The sequence below is a fragment of the Cupressus sempervirens genome, chromosome 8 (assembly GCF_028749045.1).
Source record: "Cupressus sempervirens isolate cs-2001-9-10 chromosome 8, ASM2874904v1, whole genome shotgun sequence".
Lineage (NCBI taxonomy): Eukaryota > Viridiplantae > Streptophyta > Pinopsida > Cupressales > Cupressaceae > Cupressus > Cupressus sempervirens.
In genome coordinates, this window is record NC_143125.1 from 20,230,471 (window position 1) to 20,257,930 (window position 27,460).

Consider the following 27,460-nt stretch of genomic DNA (forward strand, 5'->3'; position numbering starts at 1 on the left):
GGTTTTTGGAGTCATCATAGAAGCCTGTATGATAAAGCCTTTTTCCATACGAAATTTATATTCACATTTTTAAATTGATAATGGTTAGTGTTACAGCCTATGCCACAAGGTTCTTTGAATTTCAAGTAAAATATATGAAATCAAGTGAACTTGAAGAATATCTCATGTTATTTTTTCAGTATGCCCTAAAATTTGTGCTAAAAAGGGGTTAGATTTTTTAGTTAGAATATATTTGAAAACTGTGTTTTGAATGGAGTTTATTGTTAGGTGCTTTTGAAGTATTGACAGAGCTGTTCATAGTTGTCATCCTTGGTACATTAACCAAACTAGGAAATTTTGATCATAGACATCGTAGTTGAGGTTCTCTATGTTAAATCTGATTTCTGGTGATCCTGGGCCTAACCTAACAGCTTCTCTACTCAATAGCTCTGTTTCATATGCATTGGGTGCCAAGAATAGAAACATATTCATTCATCAGTCCGTTGTTGCAGATGTGGCGGCCACTCTACACATAGTTATACTTTATACTTACGATAAGCATGAGGTAGTTTTGATTTGTTAGGAAACCTTATTCACATGGGTTAGAATAATAAGGTGTGTTAAGTTGAAGTGAATGAGGTCAAAAGAGTTGTAGTAATTATTGTTGAGCTCATGTGAGTTATAGCGAATGAAGGTTACTATCGTAGACTTTTAAATTGCCCTGACACCTTTGTAATAATCAAATTTGTTTTATTTGAAAAATATGATGCAATATTTCAAACTAATGAAGTGTAACTCATTGATTGTTAGATTCAGATTACATGCAAGATAATTAACCAACAAGATGAAAATAGAAGAGCAGCAAAATGAAGTGGGGGCAACACCTGAACTCACTGCTCAGTTAGTCCATTTTACATAGAAATAAGGACCAAATTTAAATAACAAGATGAAGGAGCTGATCCATTATCTCATCATCATCATAGGAAAATATTAGGATCTTTACAAAGAAATGAACTTCAACACATTTAGGATGTGTTAGCTAAGAAATAATGTCAAAGATGGATTAACACTGAAATCAAATTTCCTGCTAATAAAATCAGACCTTAAAGAGAGCAGAAAATTCACTCAAGCTTCTCAAGGTGTGCATGCAAGTGCTAAATCAACACTAATCAGCTTCTTTAATTTAACGAGCAATTACTCTATCCAATGATGCCTCAAATTGTAGATTCAGATCTTAGGCACTGCAGAACTTAACTCAGTCTGAAAACACCAGTTGAAGGAAATGGTATGATCTCCTTGAGGGGCAATCTGTTCTCGAAAAATTATTATTTTGGGAAACATATTTAGTGAATTGCAAAAATGAGTTTCATGGCGATGACAAATCCATTGAAACAATACCCAGATAAAAAATCTTTAGCTTTTGAAAGATACGAGCAAAACTTGATTTTAGCTACTTACAAAAAACACATTTCTTGAATTTGGGATGCTCACTCCAACAGTCAGAAGCACAACACAAAACTTTTCAAAACTCACTTTACATAAGATAAGATAAATTTATTAATGTTCGACAAAAGACCACAAAAGGTCAAAGGGACTACCAAGTACAACAATAAGGGACTGGTCCACAAAATGAACACTAAATGAATCGCAAGGAAGAAAGAAACAAAAGAAACAAAAGCAGGGAGAGGCAACCATAGAGAAGAACCCTCTCAAATGCAATTAAGGGTTCCGAACAGCCAGAAAGAACTTCTAAACCAAAGGATAAGCAATAGGACCATATGTAACCCTAGGTCACGTCATAGTGATCTTGGGAGAGGAATGCTGCTACAGATAGGAGCTCGTCCTAGGCCTCACAAATTTGGTAAAAGGGGTGGGGCCAAGCTGACTCTTGGTACCATCCTCTAAATGAAGCCTTGTGAAGGAGGGCGTAATAAATTGACAAGGTAGAGGTGTCATGGGATGCCAATGTTAGAGTATGTGGTCCTGCAGCCTAAGGGCTTGAGAACGATCTTGTCTCTTTGATGAGGTGCTAGAAACTCCCTCTGATCTTGTAGTATAGAGGACAATGAAAAATGAAGTGTTTCACACACTCAACCTCCCCATTGTTACAAAGCTGACGAATCCTGTGCACTCTATCAATGTGGTATTCGGTCTTGTATTGAAGCTGATGCGACCCCACACTAATGGAGCCAAGGGGGGTTCACGAGTGGATGTGGCTAGTGGTGGCATAGGTAGGAACTCCTAAAAGTCCTCCACGTAAAAGCCATCTTAGAGAGAAAGTCCCCATGGGGGTTAATCCAAATAGTGTGAACAAATTACGTGTAAATGACAACTCTATTGCAACTATTCATGGTGGGGACAAAGAAGCGGGGGGAGGGCGTTACATACCTTATTTTCGTTGATTTTGAAAATTAATTTGATTGTTCATATTTCAAGCTAATCAGAAATTGTGCTAATCAGAAATTGTTGGTTAAATTTGTTACTCATTTGAGTTCATATGAATGAAATATTGGTTATTCCTCATGTTTTACAAGGAATCAAAGATTTTGGGTAATTTATATTGCTATCATATGAATAGAAATGGTTAGTTAATAGGGTTATTAGTTATGATAACATTTTTTTTAATTGAATAATGTGGACGTATGCTCTCACCAAGTTAATTCCTTTTTGCAGGAAGTGCAACAATGGGGGAAAGCATTGGTGGAGAGGGAACAATGTAGGAGGCAACCAACCTTTCACTGAGTTGACATGTACGAGTCTAAACCTACCATGGTCAAGGGAAAGTAGGCTGGGTAAACTAGATTATGCCAAGTGTCCACAATGAGCTAACTAGGTCATCAAAAATATATTCATTTGAACATTAAGTGAAGTAAAAACAATTGTTACCTTTGATATGAGATTCTGGATGCTTTACAATCTTTCTTGTGATGTTAGATATGATTTATTATAATGATACCATGGTATTTACACACATTTGTACGTGTTACATATATATATATATATATGTTTATATGCGTATATGTAAAATTTAACGTATGGGATAGAATACATATATTGAATTATAACGTGTATGTAGGTATATGTATACATAACACATACAAACATGTGCAAACAATATAAGTATTATTATAATAAATCATGGGAAGGACTTTATATTCTTTTTCTTTCCCTTACATCAAATTAAATTTATGTATAAAAGGTCATCGGCCTCTTATCATTCCTTATGATCTCGACCTTTTTATTTTTCTTTTCTTTTATGTTTCTATGGCCATCAAGATTGTAACTCATGCTCAGTACCTTGCAATTTCTCATGCACATAATTGTTTCATGGTAGAGCATAATTTCTTTGAAGCCGAGCAATGTTTTATAAGATGGCAATTTGTAGTCTGTTGTGGGTTCTTCTCATTTTGCAAATTTTGCTATTCCCTTTTTAGTTTTTCCATCAGAAGTTAAACATCACTATGATTGTTGAACACAGACCATTAAAGCCATACATTAAGCTCGCGTATTGGAGTATGGGGAAGGATACCTCTTTCTATTTCCATGCAGCTTTGCCAGGTCGTAATTGATAACTCTTTCACAACATTACTGATGTTTATGGTAGTCTAAAGTATTGCATTAATTCTCTTTACATTTCTACAGGTCCAAGTGGACATAAATGAACATAAAGCAAAGATCTAAGTTATGTGCATAGTCGTGTTCATGGAATGAGCCATCGGCCTAGAATGTTTATATTCTTTACCTTTTATCTAACTTCATAAGGTATTAGTAAGAGACAACCCATGTGGACACACACTCTACAAGCTACAATGACACCCTTTCTATGTGCCATTGGGAGCATGGAGATTTTACTCCAATAGATGTGGAGTGTTTGAGAAGGCTTGCCACTTGTATTCATGCAATCGCAAGAAACTCTTGAATGAAATTGATGATCTATTGCATTGTTCAACCAGTCTAATATACGATGGGAATGATGCACCAAGAACCATGAAGGAAGGCCAGGAAAGGCTGAGATGTGTGGTGCCACCCCATTTAAGTTGGTTGTGCTATATCTGCACTCAAACTAGAATTCATATCAAAACCAGTCTAGAAATTATAAACTAGAAAGTAGAACTTTAGTTAGCTCATGGTGGGCAGTTAGGTGTAGTCTTGGTTGTCAAGGTGAGCGGTGGGTGATCAAGCACATGGTGTCCATGTAAATCCCTGGCCAGGGTAGGTTTAGTGGCTTTCAAGATCAGGATAACTTGTAGTCAGATAGATGGGCTGATAAGAAGGTTCCACAACCTATCTAGCTATATAGTTTACACTCTCACACCAGGATGCTCAGGTGGAAGGACAAGATGGCGTTCCTGTGCCTTATCCCGTGTAGAGTAGGCCATTCTCAATTGAGAGTGAGAGGGGGATACACTAGGTCCGTGGTAGGGTGGTTAAGTCTCTAACAATGCTTCTCCTCTCTAGCAATGCCAAGGCTTGCACAACATAGATTGGGTTTGCATTCATAGTTACATTAGTTACAATTAATGTATCCAATTGTGTTTGTAGTTACATTAGTATTTCTTAGTAACATGAAGTGAGATTTACAATGTATTAGTTAGTTAATGATCTCTCCCTTTCTCGTGCAATTTAAATCTTTTAGTTTAATTAAATAAATAAAGTAAATCACCAATTGTTAGTTAAGGCGTTTCAAGTGAATTATTAATTCGTTGTAACTGTTAATCCCATGCATCTAAATATGTAGTTAGTTTATTTGAATGATTACATTATAGACACAACTAAGGATAGGAAAGATGATTGTTATAAAGGGCGTGCATTAGGTGAGTATTGGAAGGGAGGTGGCTATAATGTCCTCATTTTTGCCAACATTAGAGATTTAGGGATTAGCCTATTGTTATGATCCTCATAGGCTAATTATTGTGGATAGAGGGTCTTCTGAGGCAGTGGCTTGGCTTGAGAGGGTCTTGTCTTCTCTACAATTTAGTAAGCTATAGATTGGTTTTCATTTGGCTCAGATTGGACTTCGTTTGGGTTTAGTTTTGTGTACTTACTATTTGTGGTAAGTGGGTTGTTAATTTAGATGGACCCTTTCTATTTTTGGAAAGTGCATTTGGTCACAGAGAAATAATAGGTATGACTCCTATTTCAAAAGCCATTTTAAAAAGATGAGTATTTTGGGAGTTATTATATTTTTAGTGGCCAAATTATTATTAAATTATTAAATGGCTTATTATAAAATTATAATTTAACTTTATAATTTCACTTGAGTGTTGAGTTATCATTGGAAAGAGCCATTTATTAATTAGTTGAGCCAAGTGAAGTGAAAAAATCTAATGGAAGCTTCTAATTAATGTTGTGTGGTCAAGCTTCTTAAGTGAAGTTACGTTTTCGCAACAAAAAGGGCATCTAGAAGTTATAAATACAAGCCCATTTGTTGGGAAAAGCGTGCTTGGATATTTATTTGCTTTAGTTGCCTTTGTGGCTTTCTCTGAGGTCCTGAATTTTGATGCCCTTGCTGAGGTATAAGGGTTTTTAAGCTAAGAAGTGTTTTCATTCCATTGCTAAAGTATAGCGAACTTGATATTTGCTAGATATCTTCCTTACTGTTCATACTGTTGCTAGGAAGACCTTGGTTTTTGTTGGAGAATCAATTTGGTGTTGGTGCAAATTGGATCATCATTATTTCTAAGAATTTGGTGATTGAGAAACCTGTTCAACCATGCCAATCATCTTTGCTGTTGGGCGAGGTTTCAATCTGGAAATTGTTTGGCAATCATTTTATGTATATTGCTCACCATTTTTGGCGCTTAATATATTGTTACCAAGGGCGCTTGGTATCTCTGTTGTGGCGTGTGTTTTTTGCATCATAAGACATCATTTCCCCTTATACTTGAGCATCTATTCTTACTACTGTTGGGCATATATATTTGGGGTAATTCTTTTGCAATTTCCTAGTGTTGAGTAAAAATGGTTCTGCAACTTGGGCATCATCTCTAAGATTAACAGGTTCCATCATTTATTTGTAAGTTTGATAAATTGTTGCAGCATATGTAAATGAATAAACATAGAAATTGTTGTAAGCCACTTGTTATTTCAGACTAAAATGTATGGCAGAATTATATATTAGAGTAAATGTTTATATCAACATTCATCCATCTATCCATTACATCTAGTGTATGCATCTATCCATCTATAATTCATATGCTTTGAAGATTAAGGTTGTTATCCAAGTGTTCGACAATAATGCCAAACATCTGATTTGTGAGGGAGAATTGATGAAAATATAGTGAAAATTGGAATTGGTCAAGTTTTAGCCAGGTGGGGTTATTATAGTGGCGTTTCGTCTTAATCCCAATAGACCCAAGAAGGGTTGAAGTGTCAACAAACCAAAAGTTAGCCAGATCTGATAAGAGAACAGAAGTGACAATAGAATTTGAGGAATTGTATGCCAGGTAATGACATCTGTGATTCCCCTCATATGAGTTAGCAATGTGCAAAAGGCTGCAAAGGTACTAGAGAAAGTCAAATATGGCCTCAAATTTGAAGTGACGTGCCCCAAACCTTTTGAGAGCAATGTTGTGCCTAATGGATTGTTTGCATTAGATAATACCCTAAAGGAGAATTTGAACGTGCTTGAAAGAGGCCCAATTTGAGTCCAACAAACAAGGACCCCACACAATTGAACAATAGATACTAGTAGGTTTGATAAGTGTATCTGTAAGTGTCATCTTGGACATAGTGTCCGCAAAACGGTTCCACAAACATTGTGATTTGAAGAGGGCCAACTAAACAAACCCCTTATTAATACTTGGTTGAAAGGTGGGCCTCATGGTAAAGCAAGGCCTACAAAACTTGAACCCCAAATATGTGTAAGAGGATGAGATCTCCACCTTGAGACCCTCGAAGAAGAAATAGAGTTGAGAGGTCGTAAGAGCGTTGACGACCATTAGCTTGGTCTTCCGCAAATTCAACGATAAATGCCGCAACACATAAAAAAGACACGAGTTTCGAGTTGCCTTTGCGAACCCTCCAAGAATGACATCATCAACAAAGTGAAGAATAGAGATTACAACTTGGTGAGGAAGATAACCATCCTTAGGAAGAGTATGGTCTGGAAGATACCTCTCTATCTCGTCGATATAGATACCAAAAAGAGTAGGCAATAAGGTGAAGCCTTCTTAACCCAATAGTGCTCTTGATGAAGATCGAAAACCCAAAAGGGGTCTTTAGACAACCTAAAACCATCTCATCGAGTTTCATGATAACCAATAAAAGTTTTAGAAATACCAATATCCTATAGGCTTTGAAAAAGGCCATTCCTAGGGACAAAGTCAAAGGCTTTGCAGAAATCCACAAAACAATATTTAACCATACAGGAGTGATGTCGTAACTCTTTAATAACACCCTAAAGAGTCAAGATGTGATCCATTGGTTGATAATCCAGTCTGATGCCGATCAGCCCCTTGGCACAAATGTGATAATGATCCAACTCCCTCAACAAAAGAATATGGAGAATCGTGGTGTACAATTTAGAGTTGTGCCCAAGCGTGATGGTCTTGTAACTATTGGGTTTGAGGTAGGATCCACCTTATGGGTTGGATGTATGATGTGCTGTGACCAAGAAGGGGGGAAGCTTGTGCAAACAACTTGGTTGAAGAGATCAATTAAATAGGATCCCAAAACTGTGGTGCCATGTCCATCAACAGTCCTACTAGAATTCGTAGTTTGAACCTCCTCCCTAATAGTGTAATATCCTTTGCAATTCTGATTTTAATTTACTGATTTCTAACCGGAGAATTTCGTCAAACACTTTGCACACAAGGGATATATTGCAGATCTAAATTCTGATTTCTTTCCAAAATACCAAACTAAAATAGATATGCTTGCAAACTCCAAATTACTAACAATGGCGATGTAAATATTTTTTGTATTTTATTGGAACATATAAACATGGGTTACAAGTGAGAAAATATGCATCTTCAACAATAAGTCATTAGGGCAACAAATTTTGGTGTAAAGCTCTGATATAAATCAGATTACAAAAGATTTTACAAACCCTACCAATGCCCTAAATATCTACTCTCAAACAATGTAAAATGTAGTAGATAAACACCTGGAATTGCTCCAAAAATATGAATTTTCCTGTAGCAAATCATTGTAGCGACGTCACTGTAGCAACATCACTGTAGCAACGTCACTGTAGCAGTGTTACTGTAGCAATATCCAACTTATTCCTTACTCCACAAATCTGGCCCTAGGCAACAAATTTGGCACAATGAAAAGACTGATTTGTCTTCTCCAACAGTCGCAACCCTTCGGAAGATATTTTACCACCTCAGTTATGCCAATTAATGGGAGTGTTTGTTCTTGATGATCAATGTAGCAACTGCAGAAACCCTTGGCTTCACAAGTTATCTAGAAGAGTAGATGGCAACACATTTAATGCTCAACAATGAGACTGCCCTCTCTATTTATTCTTTTCCTCCAACTGATGGACATCCTTCTAAAATAATATTTAATTCATCCTTTTAGAAGATTGTTTTATTTTATTTAATTAACTTTAGTCACTTTTAATTAAATGAATTAATTATAAAGTCACCTTTTAATTTTAATTTATTTAATGACTTTATAAGAAACTAATTTAATCAATTTTTCCTTATTTCTCCACTTAATCTTCGGAGAATGTAAAGGCTAAGAACTCCAGTGAGAGGCTAAAAAGATGGGGACATTACAATCCGCCCCTCCTTAAATTGCTTGTCCTCAAGCAATGTCAACTCCAGATGCTGCAAAATTTCCTCACCTTCCCAAGTACCATTGTCAATCGGCAAGTCCTTCCATTTGATCAAATATTCCTTGATCTCCTTAACTGTTTCTCCCTAACATCCAATATAGCCTCAGGAACCAGAATCAACTTACCTTTATCATCTAAGGGTGGTACAATTGTGAAAGGGACCACACGATGTCCTAACGCTTTCTTGAGGTGTGACACATGAAAAACATTATGGACCTTACTGTCAGCTGGTAACTTCAACTCATAAGCTACCTCACCCACATGCCTAATGATTTTGAAGGGTCCCTAGTATTGCAGCTTCAACTTTCCTGCACCATTCTTCTCTAGTGTAGACTTTCTATAAGGTTGTAGCACCGAGTATGCCATGTCTCCTACCTCAAATGAATGTTCCTGATCTGCATATTGCTTTTGCTGGTTTTCTGCTCTCTGAATATTCTCCTTGTGAGCCCTCATGATATCTTGATTTTCTTGCAGCAAAGCTCCAACACTAGGCACTCTACTATCACTCATCAACAAATCAAGAAAGTTGGGTGTCTCATAACCATACAAGACCATAAATGGTGTCATCTGAATAGAAAAATGGTAGGTAGTATTATAGAAGTACTCACAAAGACATATCCACTTAACCCATCCCTTTTGCTGTCCTTCAGTGTAGTTCCTAAGATATCCCTTCTTGGTTAGATCAGAAAGTGGTGTTGCATGTCGTGAATATCCATTAACAAATCTACAATAAAAACCACATGAGCCCAAAATTCCTCTATGTTGTATGAGACTCTCAGGTGTAGGCCACTCAATGATTGCCTTGACCCTGTCTAGATCCATGCATACTCCCTGTGTAATAATGATGTTTCCTAAGTACAACAGCTCTCTAGAACCTAACTCACACTCGAATTCCTTGATATGCAAGGTCTCTTTGCCAAGAATACCCAAACTTGTATCAACATGTGGAATATGATCCCTCCACAATTTGTTGTACACAAAATTAACACAAATTGCCTCAACTGTTAAATGTCTAGATGATAAGCATGTTTTTGCTGCTCCTCATCTATTGACATCAAAACACAGTCTATGTCATGAAGCGATGTTATCCGCAATACCGTATCAACATTTCCCATGTTTACCACATAAAAATCTGCATTAAAATCAAAGCTATTCAAATGCATGGGCAGACTTGAAATGTTCCTGTCGCACCTAAGAGTGTAGCCATTTATAACCTTTACTCTTATACCCTCAAATCCCTCCTTCTGTATGTTGCGTCTCTCAACCAACCAAGCATCAATGTAGTTATGTGCGGCTCTTGTATAAAGCAAGGTAATGATCTTTTGCCCAACTAAAACTCCACGCATCCTAAAGGAACCCTCACACTGTATGTGAGTGAGACATGCTTCCTGTAGCTGAACTGACTCTTCCCTTTCAGCCCTTTCTTCCTCATGTTCTGATCCTGCTAGCTCAGACCCTTCGTGATCAAATTTCTGATCTAAATTTTAAAATTTAAAATTCTCATTATATGCCCACATAACATATTCAATCTTCCCCTTACACCCTAATGAACAATCATGGTTTGCATCATGCGCTCCTTTGCAAAAAACTTCTTTCTACTCAAATCATTAAGCATTTCTCTATCTAGGGGTGCTGCTGATTCCCCCTTTGGATTTAACTTTTTTTGAACTGTCCAAATATGATCCTCAATTTGTTTGTGCATCATGTCATGATGAGATAATGCTGCAATAATCTCATCTGCCTCCACCTTTAATCGAGTCTTCAAGCTATGAGCAACTTTAGTTACACGTAAAGAACCCTCAAACTGTTCTTGTTTCTTTATGTTTGTAATCTTTACTAAATCCTTTAATTGACTAGACTCGTCAAATTCATTGTTGTCATCGGATCTAGGTACATGTTTAGATTCATTTTCCTAGTTTGAAATCAGAGTCTTCTAATGTTATCCATCCTCTTTTTCCTTGCTATTTTGAGGAGATTGACATTTCCTTTGACTTCTTGAAGATGTTGTCTTGCATTGGCAGCTACCACTTTAGCATTTTTAGCTTTTGGCAACCATTCATCATTCATTTCTTTAAACTTCTTCACCTTTTTAATGCCAAAGTATGTTAATTTAGCTCTTGTATAATTGATATGTTTCAGTTTACCAGTAGGTGTAAGGCTGCCATCGATGGATGTTATCACAGTGTTGACGTTTTCACTATATGGAGAATGGTGGTGCATAACACAATTATGCTCAAACAAATCAGTAATGATATCATGGCATTGTAAAGATTTACCTTCAACATGTGTAATCAAAATACTAGAGGCTGCTCTACTATGTAGAGGATCAACTTTCATATCCACCTTAAGTGGCTCTATCAAATGATGAGGTCTTTGTAACTGCCCATTCCAAAGAAAACTCCTTGACTGAAATGAGTCCGAATTAGACACATTATGTTGTGTGCTATTGTCCATGCGCACATCAACATCCAAGGTACTGTGGCTATGTCCTTCAACAGATAACTCAACTGCATGTTCCTCTAGCTTGCAATCCTGGGGCTCCATGCCAACAACTGAATCTTCAAACTCATTTGCTAAGGTCTGATTTGAAGAATCAGACTCATTAGAGCATGAATCTGCATAATACATTGTGTCATTAATACCCCTTTCTTGAGTACTACCATGTGCCATCTCAAGGATAGCATTTGGTCCTTGTGGATGCAAGGTTTCATAACTGATGTCATAAAAATCAGAAGTGTTTATGCAATCTCCATTCCTGGTACCAGTATCTTGAGTGTCAACACCCATGGTCACTTCCATAATCTCTAGTGAAACATCTTGTGAGGATGATGTAGACAAATTATTGCCCAAGGCTGTCATACTATTTTCCTGATTCAGATTTGTATGTCCATAAAATTCAACATATAAATTTTTACACATCTTATTGGAAGTAGAAGACATAAAATCATTCTCCTCTATCATGGGTCGAAGATTTTGGAAAGTGTCTAGCTTATGAGTCCAAGATTGAGTTGTAACCATCCTGCTACGATTAAACATAGGTAATGAGAATTTGTGTGCTGCATGCTTCAAACCTTTGTTTTGGTCGCTTGGTCTTCAATCTCGCCTTGTCTTATAATGCTCTCTCCTTTGACTTAGAAATCTGTCAAAGCTTAGGTGTTCCCTTACCTCTGGTGTCAATGATTCACATTCAACATTTGTTTCCATAAGATGATCTACAAATGTTGTCTCTCCTTCAACATTATCATCTTCGTGTTTATTCTTGAGAAAGGTAGAGTGTGTAGGCCTATGAATGGTTTGGGAGGAAGCTCTTTGTACTACGCTCTGTCAGCATCTAGGAATTGGTTTTGTTTGATATGTTGGTTCATCTTTTGTATTGTTGTAGTAAGTTTTCATAAAGCTTTAGCTATCCGTTGCTGCTTCACTACCAAATGTCTAAAGAACTCTTGTGCTTCTCTTTCTTCATTGTCTCCACTATCTTTTCCTTTGTTTCTTGCCATCTTTTCTCCTCCCTTGTCACCCATTTCTTCTACAAGTATATTCTCATACTGATTTTGCTCGTCTTGATCTCCTATGAGTGAAAAGCCTAAGGTGACCTCATTGTTGTGGCTGCATATGAAACTTCAACCCTCCAGGATGATAAGATCAAAGCTTTGATACCAATGTAATATCCCTTGCCATTTTGATTTTAGTTTCCTGATTTCTAACCTGAGAATTTCGTCAAACACTTTGCACACAAGGGATATATTGCATATCTAAATTTTGATTTCTTTCTAAAATGCCAAACTAAAAGAGATATTCTTGCAAAATCTAAATGACTAGCAGTGGTGATGTAAATTTTTTTGAATTTTATTGGAACATATAAACATGGGTTTCAAATGAGAAAATATGCATTTTCAACAATAAGTCATTATGTCAACAAATTCTGATATAAATCAGATTACAAAAGATTTTACAAACTCTACCAATGCCCTAAATATCTACTCTCAAACAATGCAAAATGTAGTAGATAAAAACCTGGAATTACTCCAAAAATATGAATTTTCCTGTAGCAAATCATTGTAGCAACGACATTGTAGCAGCGTTACTGAAGCAGCGGTACTGTAGTAGTGTCACACTGTAGTATTGATACTGTAGCAATATCCAAATATTCCTTGCTCTACAAATCTGGCGCTAAAAGACTGATTTGTCTTCTCCAATAGTCGCAACCCTTCGGAAGATATTTCACCCCCTCAGTTATGCAAATCAATGGGAGTGTTCGTTCCCAACGATCAATGTAGCAACTGCAGAAACCCTTGGCTCCACAAGTTATTCGGAAGAGTAGATGGCAACACATTCAATGCGCAACAATGAGGCTGCCCTCCCTATTTATTCTTTTCCTCCAATAGATGGACCTCCTTCTAAAATAATATTTTATTCCTCCTAGAAGATTCTTTTAATTTATTTAATTAACTTTAGTCACTTTTAATTAAATGAATTAATTATAAAGTCACCTTTTAATTTAAATTTATTCAATGACTTTATAAGAAACTAATTTAATCCATTTCTCTTTGTTTCTCTACTCAACCTTCGAAGAATGTAAAGGCTAAGAACTCCAGTGAGAGGCTAAAAAGATTGGGACATTACAATGGTCTAGGACAAGAGGTGACAATGGGGGTGGGTGGTGAGCTGGAAATGATGCTGAATAGGGATATCATAAAGCTCAATGATATAGGAAGATGATAAACTGTGAACAAGCTCAAAGGGAGGAAGGAATGGTTGTGGAAAAGGGTATGTTAGAAAAGTTTTGGTCAGTAGTGGAAGGAGGCAAGAAGGGTACATCTATGCTAGGAAAACTGGAGACGATTTTTATGATGAAGGAGCTGGTGGTGGGGGGTGAAGGGAAGTGGAAGGAGGATGGTAGAGCATGAAGAATGACCACAAGGCCCGATGAGAGGCCTATTCATAGGGCAAGTGTTCTTTAGCCTAGGATGGGGAAGTTGTGGGGTTGAGAAATGAGGGAAGGAAGACAAGGAGGCATCCCAAATGGAGGTGGAAAAACGAGAGCACTTGGTGGTGATGCACCCCAATGTGGAGAAGAGGGAAAAGGGAAGGAGAAGTTGTCTAAAATGGTGGGTAAACAAGTTAGGGTCACCGTAATCATAGTGGACAACAATGTGGGGATGGGGATAGGGAAAGGGATGGAGGACCAGGGGGACAATGAGGGGAAGAGGGGGTGCAAGGGATGAGGGACCAGGGGTACAAGGAGGGGGAGGTGCGAGGGGGGAAGAGGGAGTGCAAGTGATGGAGAAACGAAATAGAGCATGACCTATTGAGTTTTCAGGATCACTGCAAATCTAATGGCATTGTATATGTTTATGTGTGTTCTAAGTGCATATCCAAATGCATATAGATAGGAATAGAAGAGACATGTCTCTATGTTAATCTGTGTGTGTGTGTGTGTGTGTTTGTGTGTATCACGCAGGGAGGGATGAAATAACTAGGGCAAAAGGCACTCCCAACTATTCCAGACCACCTGCGAGAGAAAACACAACAGAAAACAACACAATGACAACAAAACACAGGAGATAGAGGAACAATTGCTTTCATAGATTCATCAAAATGACAGATACATGCCTAGCTGATCACAATTCATATTCGATCCATCATGATCAAACTTCGCATTTCAACTTTACTTCTGCTCAACCTACGCTACTTCGATCTACTTCCTCTCTCCAATTTAAAAACGAAGCAACCCTTATATTAAATGCTAAAACAAGCCACAAGTTGGCTCTCAACAAATACCTAACACGAAATCAAATGCTAAGGTTGACTCCAACTAGAAATTGCATACAGAAAACTAAACAAACGTACGACCAAACAAAATGTTGCAACTCGGCAAACTCAACAAACAAAGGAACTCGATAACCAAAGGAACTCGGCAACCACAGGAACTTGACAACCGAAGGAACTCGACAGTCAATTAGACTTAGCAACCAAAGGATAGCTCGGCACCAACTGTGAACTTGGCAAACATAGAGAACTCGACAATGCAAGGCATTGCAACTCAGCAACAATTGTGAACTCGGTAAACATGTAGGATAGCAATGTAACCCAAGATGCTCTTGCATTAGACATCCGGGGTTGAAAGAAATGATTATCCTGAATTATTGAGATGTCATAGCTTGCGCTGAATCCAACTCAGATTGGGAAATACATGTAGCATCTTCAACTGGTCTGTTCTTCCACCTGATCAAATACTCAGTAATCTTTCCCTCTTGTTCTCTTACCAACCTTCTGATCCAATATCTGTTCAACTTCTTCATATTGCTTCTTAGGATAATTATCTGACACAACAACTTCATCATCTGACTTATGATACTTATACAAATCAGCAACATTGAATATAAGAGATATATCCATGTCATCAAGTAACTCAACTTCATAAGTGTTACTACTGTCAAACTTCTTCAAGATCTTACAAGGTCCAAACTTTTTCATCTTCAACTTACTGTATGTTCCGACTTGAAATCTTCCTTTCTTCAAATGAACCATCACCTCATCACCAACTTCAAAAACGTGATGTCTTCTAGACTTATCAACATTCTCCTTATACTTTAGATTACTTTGTTCCAATCTTAACTTTTCTTCCTCATGCAAAGACTTCATAAAATCAACAAACTCTTCTCATGCAACACTTCTCTTCTCTTCACCAACATCTCTTAAATCTGATATCCCTTTAGGCTGTATTCTATCAACAATCACAAAAGGTGTTTTCCCTATACTCCTATTCACAGAACTATTATATGCAAACTCAACTTGTTCTAATATTGTCTCCCAGTTATGTGGTTTGTCTCCAACTAAACATCTCAGCAAGTTACCGAAGCTTCTATTCACAAACTCTGTCTGTCCATCTGTCTGTGGATGGAAAGTAGAACTAAACTTCAACTCGGTACCCATCTTCTTCCATAAAGTCTTCTCAAAATAACCAACAAACTTCTTGTCTCTATCAAAAATAATAGTTTTAGGTAATCCATGCAATCTAACAATTTCTTTAAAGAAAATCTCAGTAACATGCTTGACATCTGATCGTCTTCTTACAAGGTATGAAATGAGCCATTTTGGAAAATCTATCCACAACAAATAATAGAGAATGATACCCTTTCACTGTCTTAGGCAATCCAAGAAAAAAATCCGTATTGATGTCACTCTAAGGTTTCTTAGAAACAGAAATAGGTGTATACAAACTAATATTCTGACTTACTCCTTTTGCAACTCGACAAACTCCACAACTCTTCACAAACTTCTGAACATCCTTATACATCTGAGGCCAATAATACTTCTCTTTCAACAAAGTCAGTGTCTTATCAATTCCAAAATGTCCAACCAATCCACCACTATGCTTTTCCCTAATCAAATTCAATCTCATAGAATTCTTAGGAATACACAAACAAATACCCTTAAACAACATACCTGCTTGAATAAAATACTCATCAAACTGACTTGGTTGTTTTGTCAAACTAGGTGTTCTGCACTCTCTCTACATCTCATAAAAGTAAGGATCAGTATAATACAACTCCTTCATCTTATCAAAACCAAGAACTTCAACGTTCATCTCAATCAGCAATGAACGTCTTCTACTCAATGCATCAACAACTTGGTTAGTGACTCCACTCATATGCTTAATCACAAATGTAAAACTCTGCAAGTACTCAACTCACTTCATATGTCTCTGATTCAACTTATGCTGACTTCTCAAGTATTGTAAGGCTTTATGACTAGTATACAACACAAAATCCTTAGGAATCAAATAATGTCTCCATTTCTTCAATGCGTGAACAATAGCATAAAAATCTTGATCATACATATAATACTTCCTTTTAGCATCATTCAACTTCTCACTAAAGAAAGCAACAGGTTTACCTTCTTGAGTTAATACAACTCCTATTGCACTACCACTTGCATCACATTCAACTTGAAATACCTTTTGTTTCAAAGTCTCAAAACTGCTATCAGCCTGATGTGTCCACTTGAATTCGCTTTTATCTCCTCTGATTGTCTCAGTCATAGCATTACAGAGTGAACTGAAACTCCTTATAAACTTCCTGTACAAACTAGCCAAAACATGAAATGATCTTACCTCACCCACATTCTCAGGCGTAGGCCATTCCAAAATTGCTTTAACTCTACAATGCTTGTCTAACATGCTGAAGATGTTCTTCCTTAGTCTTATTGAATATCAGATTATCATCCAAATAAATAATCACAAACTTACCCAAGAATCTTTTGAGAACTGTAATGACCCTTACTAATAGGATCACTAAAACACTGATTCTTTGTACAATTGAATTTCATCAAACACTTTGCATGTAATTTGAACTGTATTGTTGAGTTAAAAGATTGAATATGTACTGAGAAATTCCGTCAAACACTTGGCAAGCAATCAACTATACTGCTGGTAGTAAATAACTGATCGTAGATATTGTTGAGCAACAAACCCAAGCAACACAATAATGCAAAAATAGTGCCAATATGAAGCCCTTCTTAGAACAATTGCATCTTCAGATTTGGCAAACCATTTGGTACCAAGAAACTACTTACAAAATTATGCAATGCTGGGACTGATTACAAAGATCTATCAAGCTCATTGAACAAGGTGTACAGTGATTATATAGCTGGGTACAAAACTGAGACAAAATTCAACAAACAATGCAAACCCTCATTACTCCTATTGCCTACTGATATTTAGCGATTGCAATGATAATAGAAGAACCTGGTACTGATGTAACTGCAGACGGCCATATGCTGATGAAGAACAACAAATTTGCACTTCCCCAAACTGTCCTTTGCTGCAGGTCGTACACTGTTCTGAAGCAGGCCGTACAGTACGACATTGTACTGAAAATGTATTAATTTTTGCCTTCAACACTGGCAGCCGAAAATGGTACAGACTGAAATGCCTAGGCTTTTGGAATGCTTTAAAAATGATTGCATGAGATTTGGACCAATATTGATGACCCAATGATGATAAAATGTAATCCCAGCCAGACTTCCGAAAATCACCAGTTGATATCAGATTTGCAATGAATCTTTTTGTTAAGCCCTCCAATTGAACAATGACGCAATCCCTCACCAAAAAGAACTCCAAAAATATCAAAGCTCAGTCCAAGTTTGAAACTCAATGAAGCTCAACATGAAATGGCCGAATACCACTTTCAATGTGCAACCCTTTAGAAGATCTTTCACTTCTGCAGTTATGCAATCTCTTGAGAGGTATCGTTCTCAAGGATTATGCTGAATATTTGCAAACCTAGATGGTGCCACAAATGCTGATAGAGAGAGGTAGTAGAATCATCAAATCAAGTGTGTGCAAATGAGAGGCCAAGCCCTCTATTTATTCACTTTTCTAAGAAGTTACTAAGAACTTCTAGAAACATCCTTTTCTAAGAAGTTACTAAGAACTTCTAGAAACATCCATTATAAAATCCCATTATAATGCACTTTTTTTTATAATAAATAACTTTATAAAATAAAAAGTGCAATCTCAACTTATAATTATAACATGTAGGCCGCATATAAAAAGTAATGATAAAATAATATCTCCAAGAGCATAATAAGCCATCCAATCCTCAAATAAATGCTAGAATGACTCTCTCATCACAACCACCAGTCTACGAGAGTCCGTGATAGACTGATCCGGCACGCAAAACGATGTCAACCAAAACGGGGATATTACAAGAACTTCATTGATCAACCTCATGAAAGTACTAGTTGCATTAGTCAAACTAGAAGGCATTACCAACCATTCATACAAACCATTTTTTGTCTTGAAAGCAGACTTCCATTCATCACCTTCTTTGATTCTGATTTGATGATAGCCACTCTTAAAATCAATCTCGGTAAAATACTTTGCTCCACTCAAATAGTCCATTATGTTATCCATCCTCGGCATAGGAAACCTATATTTCACTGTGATCTTGTTAATAGCTCTAGAATCAATACACATTCTCCATTCTCCATTCTTCTAATACAACAGGTACAACACAGACTCAAACTTTCTTTGATCAAATGTTTCTGCAATAACTCATGCACTTGTTTGTTAAGTTCTTCATTTTCAATAGGTGTCAATCTATATGGTGCTTTATTCAACAAACTAGCTCCAAGAATCATATCCGTACAATGACTTATACTTGTTACTGAAGGTAGACCATCAGGTATATCCTCTGCAACAATTTCCTTATACTCATTTAGCAATTTTATAATTTGTATTGGCACTCGGTCAATACTAGCAGTTTCTGTTGTCACTCGGTCACTATTGATTGACACTTGGGTCTCACTAATTTCTGACACTCGATTGGTACTGGCAAAACTTGGTCTCCTAGGAATTATGGAAAAACAGATTTGATTCCTCTTCATTTCCTTTTCAAATTGCTTTCTATTAACCATGAAAATTTTCATAGTAGTACAATTAACCTCATCTAGACTTTCAATCAAAGGCAGCAATATTTTCTTTTTCCCATTCATCCAAAGTTTATATTGATTCAATCTTCCATCATGTATAGCATATCTATCATATTGGCAAGGTTTACCCAACAGAATATGACAACAATCCATAGGCATAATATCACACAGAACTTCATCAAAATAATGTCCAATCTTGAACTTCTCAATGCATTGTTCACTTACTAATATCTAATGCTCATCTTTGATCCATGAAACATGATAAGGTTTGGGATGCTCCAACCTCTGCAACTGCAACTTTGTAACCAATTCTTCTGATGTCAAATTTGTAGAACTTCCACTGTCAATGATCACCTTGCAACATTTTCCAGCCATCTTACATCTGGTATTGAAAAGACTTCTCCTTAGGACAAGTTTTTCATCACTTCCCTGATTACATAAGGTTCTTCTTACCATTAGATTTTGTCTAGACTTAGGTCCACTTGGTAAGCCCTCGGTATCTCCTTGAACGACAACGTTTCTATTACCTTGCCTACTTTTAGAGGATCTACACTCAAAGAATCTATGTCCCTCTTTACAACATCTGAAACAATTACCACGAAAACCACCTCTATAATAAGAATTACCTCTCCCTCGGTAAGAACCAGTACCTCCTTGGTAGGAATCACCACCTTTCCACTCGGTCTTGCCTTTATCATCATTCTTCCATTCCGATTTGCCCTAATCTTGCACAAAATTTTCAGATCTGCCACCTTTTCCATAAAATCTACCTCTGCCTTTCTGGAATATACCACCTCTACCTCTTTATCTTTGTTCATACATTTTTGTCAAGATCTCCTCAGCTTTAAAGGCATATTGATATGCTTCCTCCACACTTTCCAATTTCACAAAACTTATCTCATATTGAATTTCAGATCTCAATCATTTTAAATATCTAGCAATTTTCTCAACATCATCATCCACATGTCCAGATTTGATGTCCAATCTATATTCCTCAGCATACTTCTTCATAAAAATATCTCCTTGTCTCAAATTTTGCATCTTTCTCAACAATCTAACTTGGTAATCAACAGGAAGGAACTTGTTCTTTACCTTGTTCACCATCTTCAACCAAGTCTTGATCTTCTCCTTTCCTCTCCTTTGTCTATTAGTTTGCAAATGCTCCCACCACAGTGAGGCATGTCCTTTCAATGTTGTAACTGCAATCTTCACCATCCTCTATTATTAGGAGTATTTTCATAGTCAAGGAACTTCTCCATTTCAGAGATCCAATCTAACACATCATTGGTATCCAATTTTCCATCATAAGGAACAACTTCTACAGTAGGTTTTGAATTTTCCCTAGACAACATTCTCAAAAACCTTGCCTCATCTTGATCTTCTTCAGGTTTTGGATTAGGGTTTGGTGGTGCTGCTTCATCATTCACATCATCAAGATGCGCTCCTCTTCTTTGGGTTGTCTCTATAACATCTAATTTGGTTGCAATTTGTCTCAATGTATCCAATACGACATTGTCAGCATTTCCTCTACCTCGAACCATCTTTACAATCAGGTTCCTGCAAGATCGTAACCCTCTGCAAGTTATAGGTCAAATCCGTAGATTTGCAACCCTGCAACCAAATTCGCTTAGGGTTCTACACAAGCCAATTTCCACAACGACGAACCTTTGCTCTGATACCACTTGACTCAGGGAGGGATGAAATAACGAAGGCCAAAGACACTCCCAGCTATTCCAAACCACCTGTGAGAGTAAACAAAGTGGAAAACAACAGAATGACAACAAAACACAGGAGATAGAGGAACAACTGCTTTCATAGATTCATCAAAATGACAGATACATGCCGATCTATAAGGCCTTTTGGGTTACGACTGACAGTACAATTCTAATTCGATCCACCATGATCAAACCTCGCATTTCAACTTTGCTTTTGCTCAACCTACGCTACTTCGATCTACTTCCTCCCTCCCCCTTAAAAACTCTACCAAAGAGTCCTTTAAATACATGCATGGCCACAAGTTGTCATGTTGCAAATACAACAAGATAACCCTTATATTAAATGCTAAAACAAGCCACAAGTTGGCTCTCAACAAATACCTAATATGGAATTAAATGCTAAGGTTGGCTCCAACTAGAAACCGCACACAGACAACTTGGCAAATGAAGGACCAAACAAAATGCTGCAACTTGGTGAACTCGACAACCAAAGGAACTCGACAATCACATGAACTCGACAACCAAAGGAACTCGACAGCCACTCTGACTTGGCAACCAAAGGATAACTCGGCAGCAATTGTGAACTCGACAAACATAGAGAACTCGACAATGCAAGACATTGCAATTCAACCACAACTCTGAACTCGGTAAACATGCAGGATAGCAATGCAACCCAAGATGCTCCTACATCAGTGTATGTATGTATTTGTATATATATATGTCTAATTGATGATTAATAAAAAACAATAGTGTTTAACCAATAACCATAGGGGATTAGATTAACTGAATCCCATTGAAGATACAACATTAACACTCCCTCTTAGCTAGGGATAATTGTTATAGAATATATAGAGATATCATCTCAATATGATATTCTTGAAAAAACGTATTTAAGGATATCAATATATATCCATCAAAATAGATGTCTTTCGATATGATCTGTAGGATGATTCAACAAAGAATATCAACCATATGATATTCATCATAATTATATTCTCTTTGTATGTGCACAGGCATCATGTATGTACTACAAACTAATAGTCCGTCAGCCACAACATTACATCCGCTACAAACTATTTACCCATTGGCTACAAAATACAAAACACCGACGACAGTCAATCTGTCGGCTACAGAAACACCGTCGGAACCATCTAGTTGGCTGACACCATCCCCCCGAAAAAGAAAAGTCGTCTCCAGACGACAATTACAAAATATCTGAAACAAATTAACAAACAAAATACATTAACGGACTAATTACAACCAGATAAATCTGCTTCTGACACATCACTGTCACTTCGTCCCGTGCCTGTAGCCTCTACTAACACAACACTCTACCTCCTCAATGAAGCTGACCTTGATAGCCACTTGTGCTGCTTTCTCTGTTTTCAATTCCTCGGTACCTTGAGCAAAGTGTCGCTGCACTGCCTCCAACTGGATGATTAGCTCCTCCCGAGCTCTCTACGCATCCACCAAGACAGCCTCCCGGCCAACACCTACTCCCAGTGCCTTAGTACATAGAAAGTCCATGCCTGCAACAACTTCAACTTTTCTCAACTGGTTAGACTCCCATGACTGATATCCGCAACGACAGGGTCCAAGGGGCAACGCCCCCGGCGGGGTTGAGGGGCAGCGCCCCCGCGGGGTCCTGGGGCAGCGCCCGGGGTGCGCTCCTTGCCGCGATCAAATTAGCACTTTGAAACCCACATAGAACTGCACGAAACACACCATTTCTGCCATTTTCTGCCGATTCTACACTCTTTCTGGCAACCACTGATGCTTCCCTTTCCCTTTGGCATTATTTGTCACTCATTTTGAACAACTTGAATCTGTCGTCATCTTTTTTTTTTTTTTTTTTTTTTTTAAGAAAACCTCGCACACCCATCTTCTACACAAACTCAAACAATCTCTCCTCCGCAAATGAGAAAAACTCCAACAATCCTTCACTGAAACCACTCCTCCGGCAATGAGAAGCTCAAAAATTCTTCCGGCAATGAAAACAGATAGATAGATCATGCTGCAGAAAACCTCCTGCAGAACAGTCTGCAAACATCTGCCGCGGGACAGTCCGCGGACAGCTACCTGCGAGACATGTCCACGGGAGCCACCCGCGGGACAGTCCGCGGCGACTACCCGTGGGACATGTTTGCGGGACAGCTACCCGCGGGACATGTCCGTGGACCTTTGCCGCGGGACAGTCCACAGGAACTATTTGCGGGACATTCCGCGGACAGCTACCCGCTGGAGCCACCCACGGGACTTTTACAATTGTTATTATTTTTTTAAAATTCTTTTTTCAATATATATATTTTTTTTCTTCTTCAAAAAATATACAAAGCACCTCAAATTTGCCTCTGACCGTCGCCATTCGGCAACGATGAGGGAGTCCCCTTCTGCGACAACGACAGAGTCTTCCTGGCACCATATATTTTGAATTTGGATCCGTTGACTGTCGGAGGTACCTTCTGCCCGTCCAAAGTTGATAATCTGATCGCTCCATTGTCGCCGACCTTCCGAATCTGATATGGTCCAAACCATCTGGCCTTAAACCTTTCCACTTTGATTTCGTTCCGACCGTCATACGCCTTACGCCTGTGCTGTGCCACCTCCGTCGCCCACTGTGCCTGCGGTCGTCGCGCAACTGGATTATTTCCTTACTGTCGGTGCCCTTCCACTAATTTTATGCTGCGGTGTAACCTTTTCTTTCCGCGCGGTCCATTCACCATGTACCGGACAGTGGGATCTTTCGTTTTTCTATGTTCAGACTGTATGTTCTTCCCCTTAGCTTCAGCCATGGCAGCTTTTCCTTCTTCTGTTTCCCTGCATTCCTCCGGACATTCATTTTCCTGTGTTTTGTCACGTTCATCGACCGTTAACATATTGCAACTCGGAAACAGTTCGTAGTCTTCTATCTGCCAGTGGAACAGGCCATTCATCGAGTCCAGGTCGTCATCATTCGATCCTCCATCAAGTCTCAATACTCCTTCGTCTTGTTCCATTCTCCTCTTTCTTTCGTCGTCACTTTTGTCGTCACTTTCTGAATCTAACGATGCTGCCTCCTCACCGACCATTTGTTTGTGCAGGTCAATTGTGAATCTTTTGCCTCTGCCCTCCATTGATAGGGTATTTCGTTTCCAATCATGTTTTACTTTTGCTTGCACCAACCAATCCAGTCCCAGAATAGCATCATATCCTTTTCTTTTCAATGGAATAATTACAAAATCCAATAAAAATGGTTGCGTACCAATGGTTACCGGTTGCGCCCTCAAGGTTCCTAATGGTTTGATCCCGTGCTGGTCTGCCGTGAGCAACTAGAATGTAGGTGGCCATAGCGTCGGCTTTCCCAACTTCTTCCAAGTATCCTTCGGTAAGACATTTACGTCGGACCCTCCGTCAACAATTGTCTCTGTCAAAACATTTCCCAAAATCCCCATCTCGACAATTGCCGGATGCCGTTTGGATGTGAGTGCTAGCAGCATTGGGTCTGTTGTCATCACTTCCCTACTATCCCTTCCTGTGTCCTCCATTGCTTTCGAAAACGGTGTATGATTTAGAATGGCCGTCCGTAATTGGGGCATTGTGAGAAGGTCACTGATCTTGATCGGTATCTCCGTTTGTAAGATCTGCCGTACAATGTTTTATTTTGCGAAGTTCCTTGCCAAGGTGCCGGTGATGTCCTTCAACTGAGATGTCCTCGCCGACGATGCCTTTGCAATTTCTGCCTGCACTTCCCCCAATTTTCTCTTTTCCTCCGCTTGCCTCCGTGTAATTGCCAGAACCTCCTCTACCTCTGTGCCAACAGTGATCAAGTTTACTCTAGACTTTGGACACTTGGAATCTTCATGATCGCCGGGTCCGCACTATCTGCATAATAATTTCAGTGTGTTTGCCATTGTACAATCCCGCGCAAAGTGACCCCACAAATTACATGCTTGGCATTGAATGATTGGCCGTCTGTTTGCATCATACTGAGTTCGACTTCGGCTCCCATTATTATTGTTATTATTTGTATTGTTGTTGTTTTGCCCTCTGTTATTATTCCTGTACCCTCCGGATGTGGCACCTGCGGTATTCGTATTTTCGCTACTGCCCGACGGGGAAGCCTCCTGTGTAAGAAACACCTACGGAGATCCTCTTGTCTTCATGTTAAAGGGGCACTCATTTGTCGAATGGCCCATGATCTGACAAATGTCATAGAATTGGTTCTTTGGACACGATCCTTTAGTATGACCGTCAGTCTTACATTCCGTGCACCACAGTTCACTGCCTTTTGGCTCCTTCTGCATGTTTTTAAACTCCTTCATCATGCGAACCATATCCTTCTGTAGGGCACGAACCTTCTTGCTACTGCCTTCATCGTTGCTGCTATCATCTCCGACAGGCTCATCGTCATCAGAATCAAAGGAGCTAGGTTTCTTCTTCTTTGTCTTCTACTCACTTTCAAGGTCCAGTGCTCTGTTATACGTGTCCACATATGACGATGGTGGCTCAATTTTCATTTTCCTCCGCAACTTCGAGCGTAGGCCGTCCACGAACCATCTTTTCTGCAATCTGTCCGCCGGCTTGCTTTCCATTTTGTTTATTAAGTCTTTTAATCTCCTGGCGTAGACGCGGATAGTTTCGTGCTTCCCCTGTTTGGTATTGAAAATCTCTGCTACGATTTCATTATCATCCCGCAAGAGTTTAAATTCCGCCAGGAACTTCTTTTTAATGTTATCCCAGCTATTTAGCTTTTGTGGATTCGTATCCGAAAACCAATCATTCGCCACACCCTGTAGGGTTGCTGGAAATTGCTTGACCCATTCGTTGGCATCTGTGATTCCATTTGTCCGCCAGATCGTCTCACATGTCTTACAATGTTGGATGGGGTCGGCCGTACCATTGCCCTCAAACTTCGGCAACTTTTCTTTGGGTCTCGCCATCACAACACCGGAGGTCTGCACTCCCACACCGGAGGTCTGCACTCCTACACCGGCGGTCGGCACTCCCACATCGGCGATCGACACTCCCACACCGACAGTTTGAACTCCCACACCGACGGTCTGCACTCCCACACCAACAGTCTAAACTCCCACACCGGCGGTCTGCACTCTCGCACTGGAGGTGTCGATAGCAGCGAACCTTGGTGAAGAAGAAGGATCTTCTGAAGTTGTTTCCCGTGGAAGTCTATCCCGGACGAAGAGGTCACTCCACGCTCGTGCTCCCTCGACACTGCGAGCCGTGCATGTTGATGCTCTTCCGTCTGAATTTTCTTCCGTCGGCGAACACAAATTCAATAACTCCTCCCGTGCTTCTTCCACCAATTCAACCCGCTGCCGAGTCTCCTCCAACAATTCTTCGACGCTCCGGTTTCCGTCGACAATCTTCTGAAATCTCCCTTGGTGTTCGGCTTGTGCTAGAATTAAATTCTCTTGCGTAGTATGGGTTCCATCTTTTTCCTTAACCTTATTCTGATCGTTGTTAAGCTGATTTGGCATTAATCTTCATTCCTCCCACCTTCCAGATTCATAAGGCAACAGCGCCAAATGTTTACCGTACTGGTAAAGAAATCAACGCATACAGACAATGGAACAGAATAGCAGAATTATATTCGCATATGCCAGACATACATTATGCTTCATAATATCCGTAATAGTAGATGATTGATGATTTACAATGATCCTAGACGGAATATAAATACTACCACCGAACCTTCCCGAAGGAGTCCGTCGGCCACAACATTACATCCGCTACAAACTATTTACCCGTTGGCTACAAAATACAAAACACCGACAACAGTCAATCTGTCGGCTACAGAAACTTCGCCGGAACCATGCAGTCGGCTAACAATACGCACTGTAGCAAAACACTATTCATGGGCATTGTAGCAAAAACATTATTCACGCACAGTTTAGGAAAACACCATTCACGCGCATTGTAGCAAAATTACTATTCATGGCTGCATAACCTGAACTTCAGAGCTCTTAAATCATGTGTAAAATCACCAATAAATCCCATTGTGTTTTCTAAATGAAAACACCCGATAATCCTCTTGACTGTGTCTTTCAACAATGAAGAGAATGCTAGCAAAGAGGGGTTTCATCCTCCAAGCTCAACAATTAGATTTCCCAAAAGTCCAAAAGCATAATAATAATTTCATCCAAGCATACCCTAACTCATTCCAGCCAAGAGAATATAAAGTTCTCCAAGAAGTTGGATTCATTTGCATAAGCAATGTGGGATAAATGAGAAACATTTTTTTAAAACAACTTTATAATAAAGTGACATAATTAATAAGTCTTTTATTTAATTATCACTTTATAATAAAGTATATTAACTTCGGCATTAAAATCATATGAGTTGAACTTAGAATACCATGTATGATAGTTCGTCGGAAAGAGCTCAACCAAATCTACCAAGCCAAACACCTGAAATTCCCATATCACTTGACTCCCCTTGACTTACTGAAAAATAGCAACTCCTTAAAATACTGCCAAATGAGCTAGCTCATCACTTTGTTAGCCTACGAAAGCTCGTATCATAGGCTAATCTACTAACCCTGATGGTC

At 38.7% G+C, this 27,460-nt stretch overlaps 1 protein-coding gene across 2 annotated transcripts in view; it reads left to right on the top strand.

The window, feature by feature from the left end:
- The window catches only part of LOC149541374 (ARM repeat superfamily protein), a 348,244-nt gene that overhangs the window by 176,481 nt on the left and 144,303 nt on the right, over positions 1-27,460 (top strand). The window lies entirely within an intron of this gene.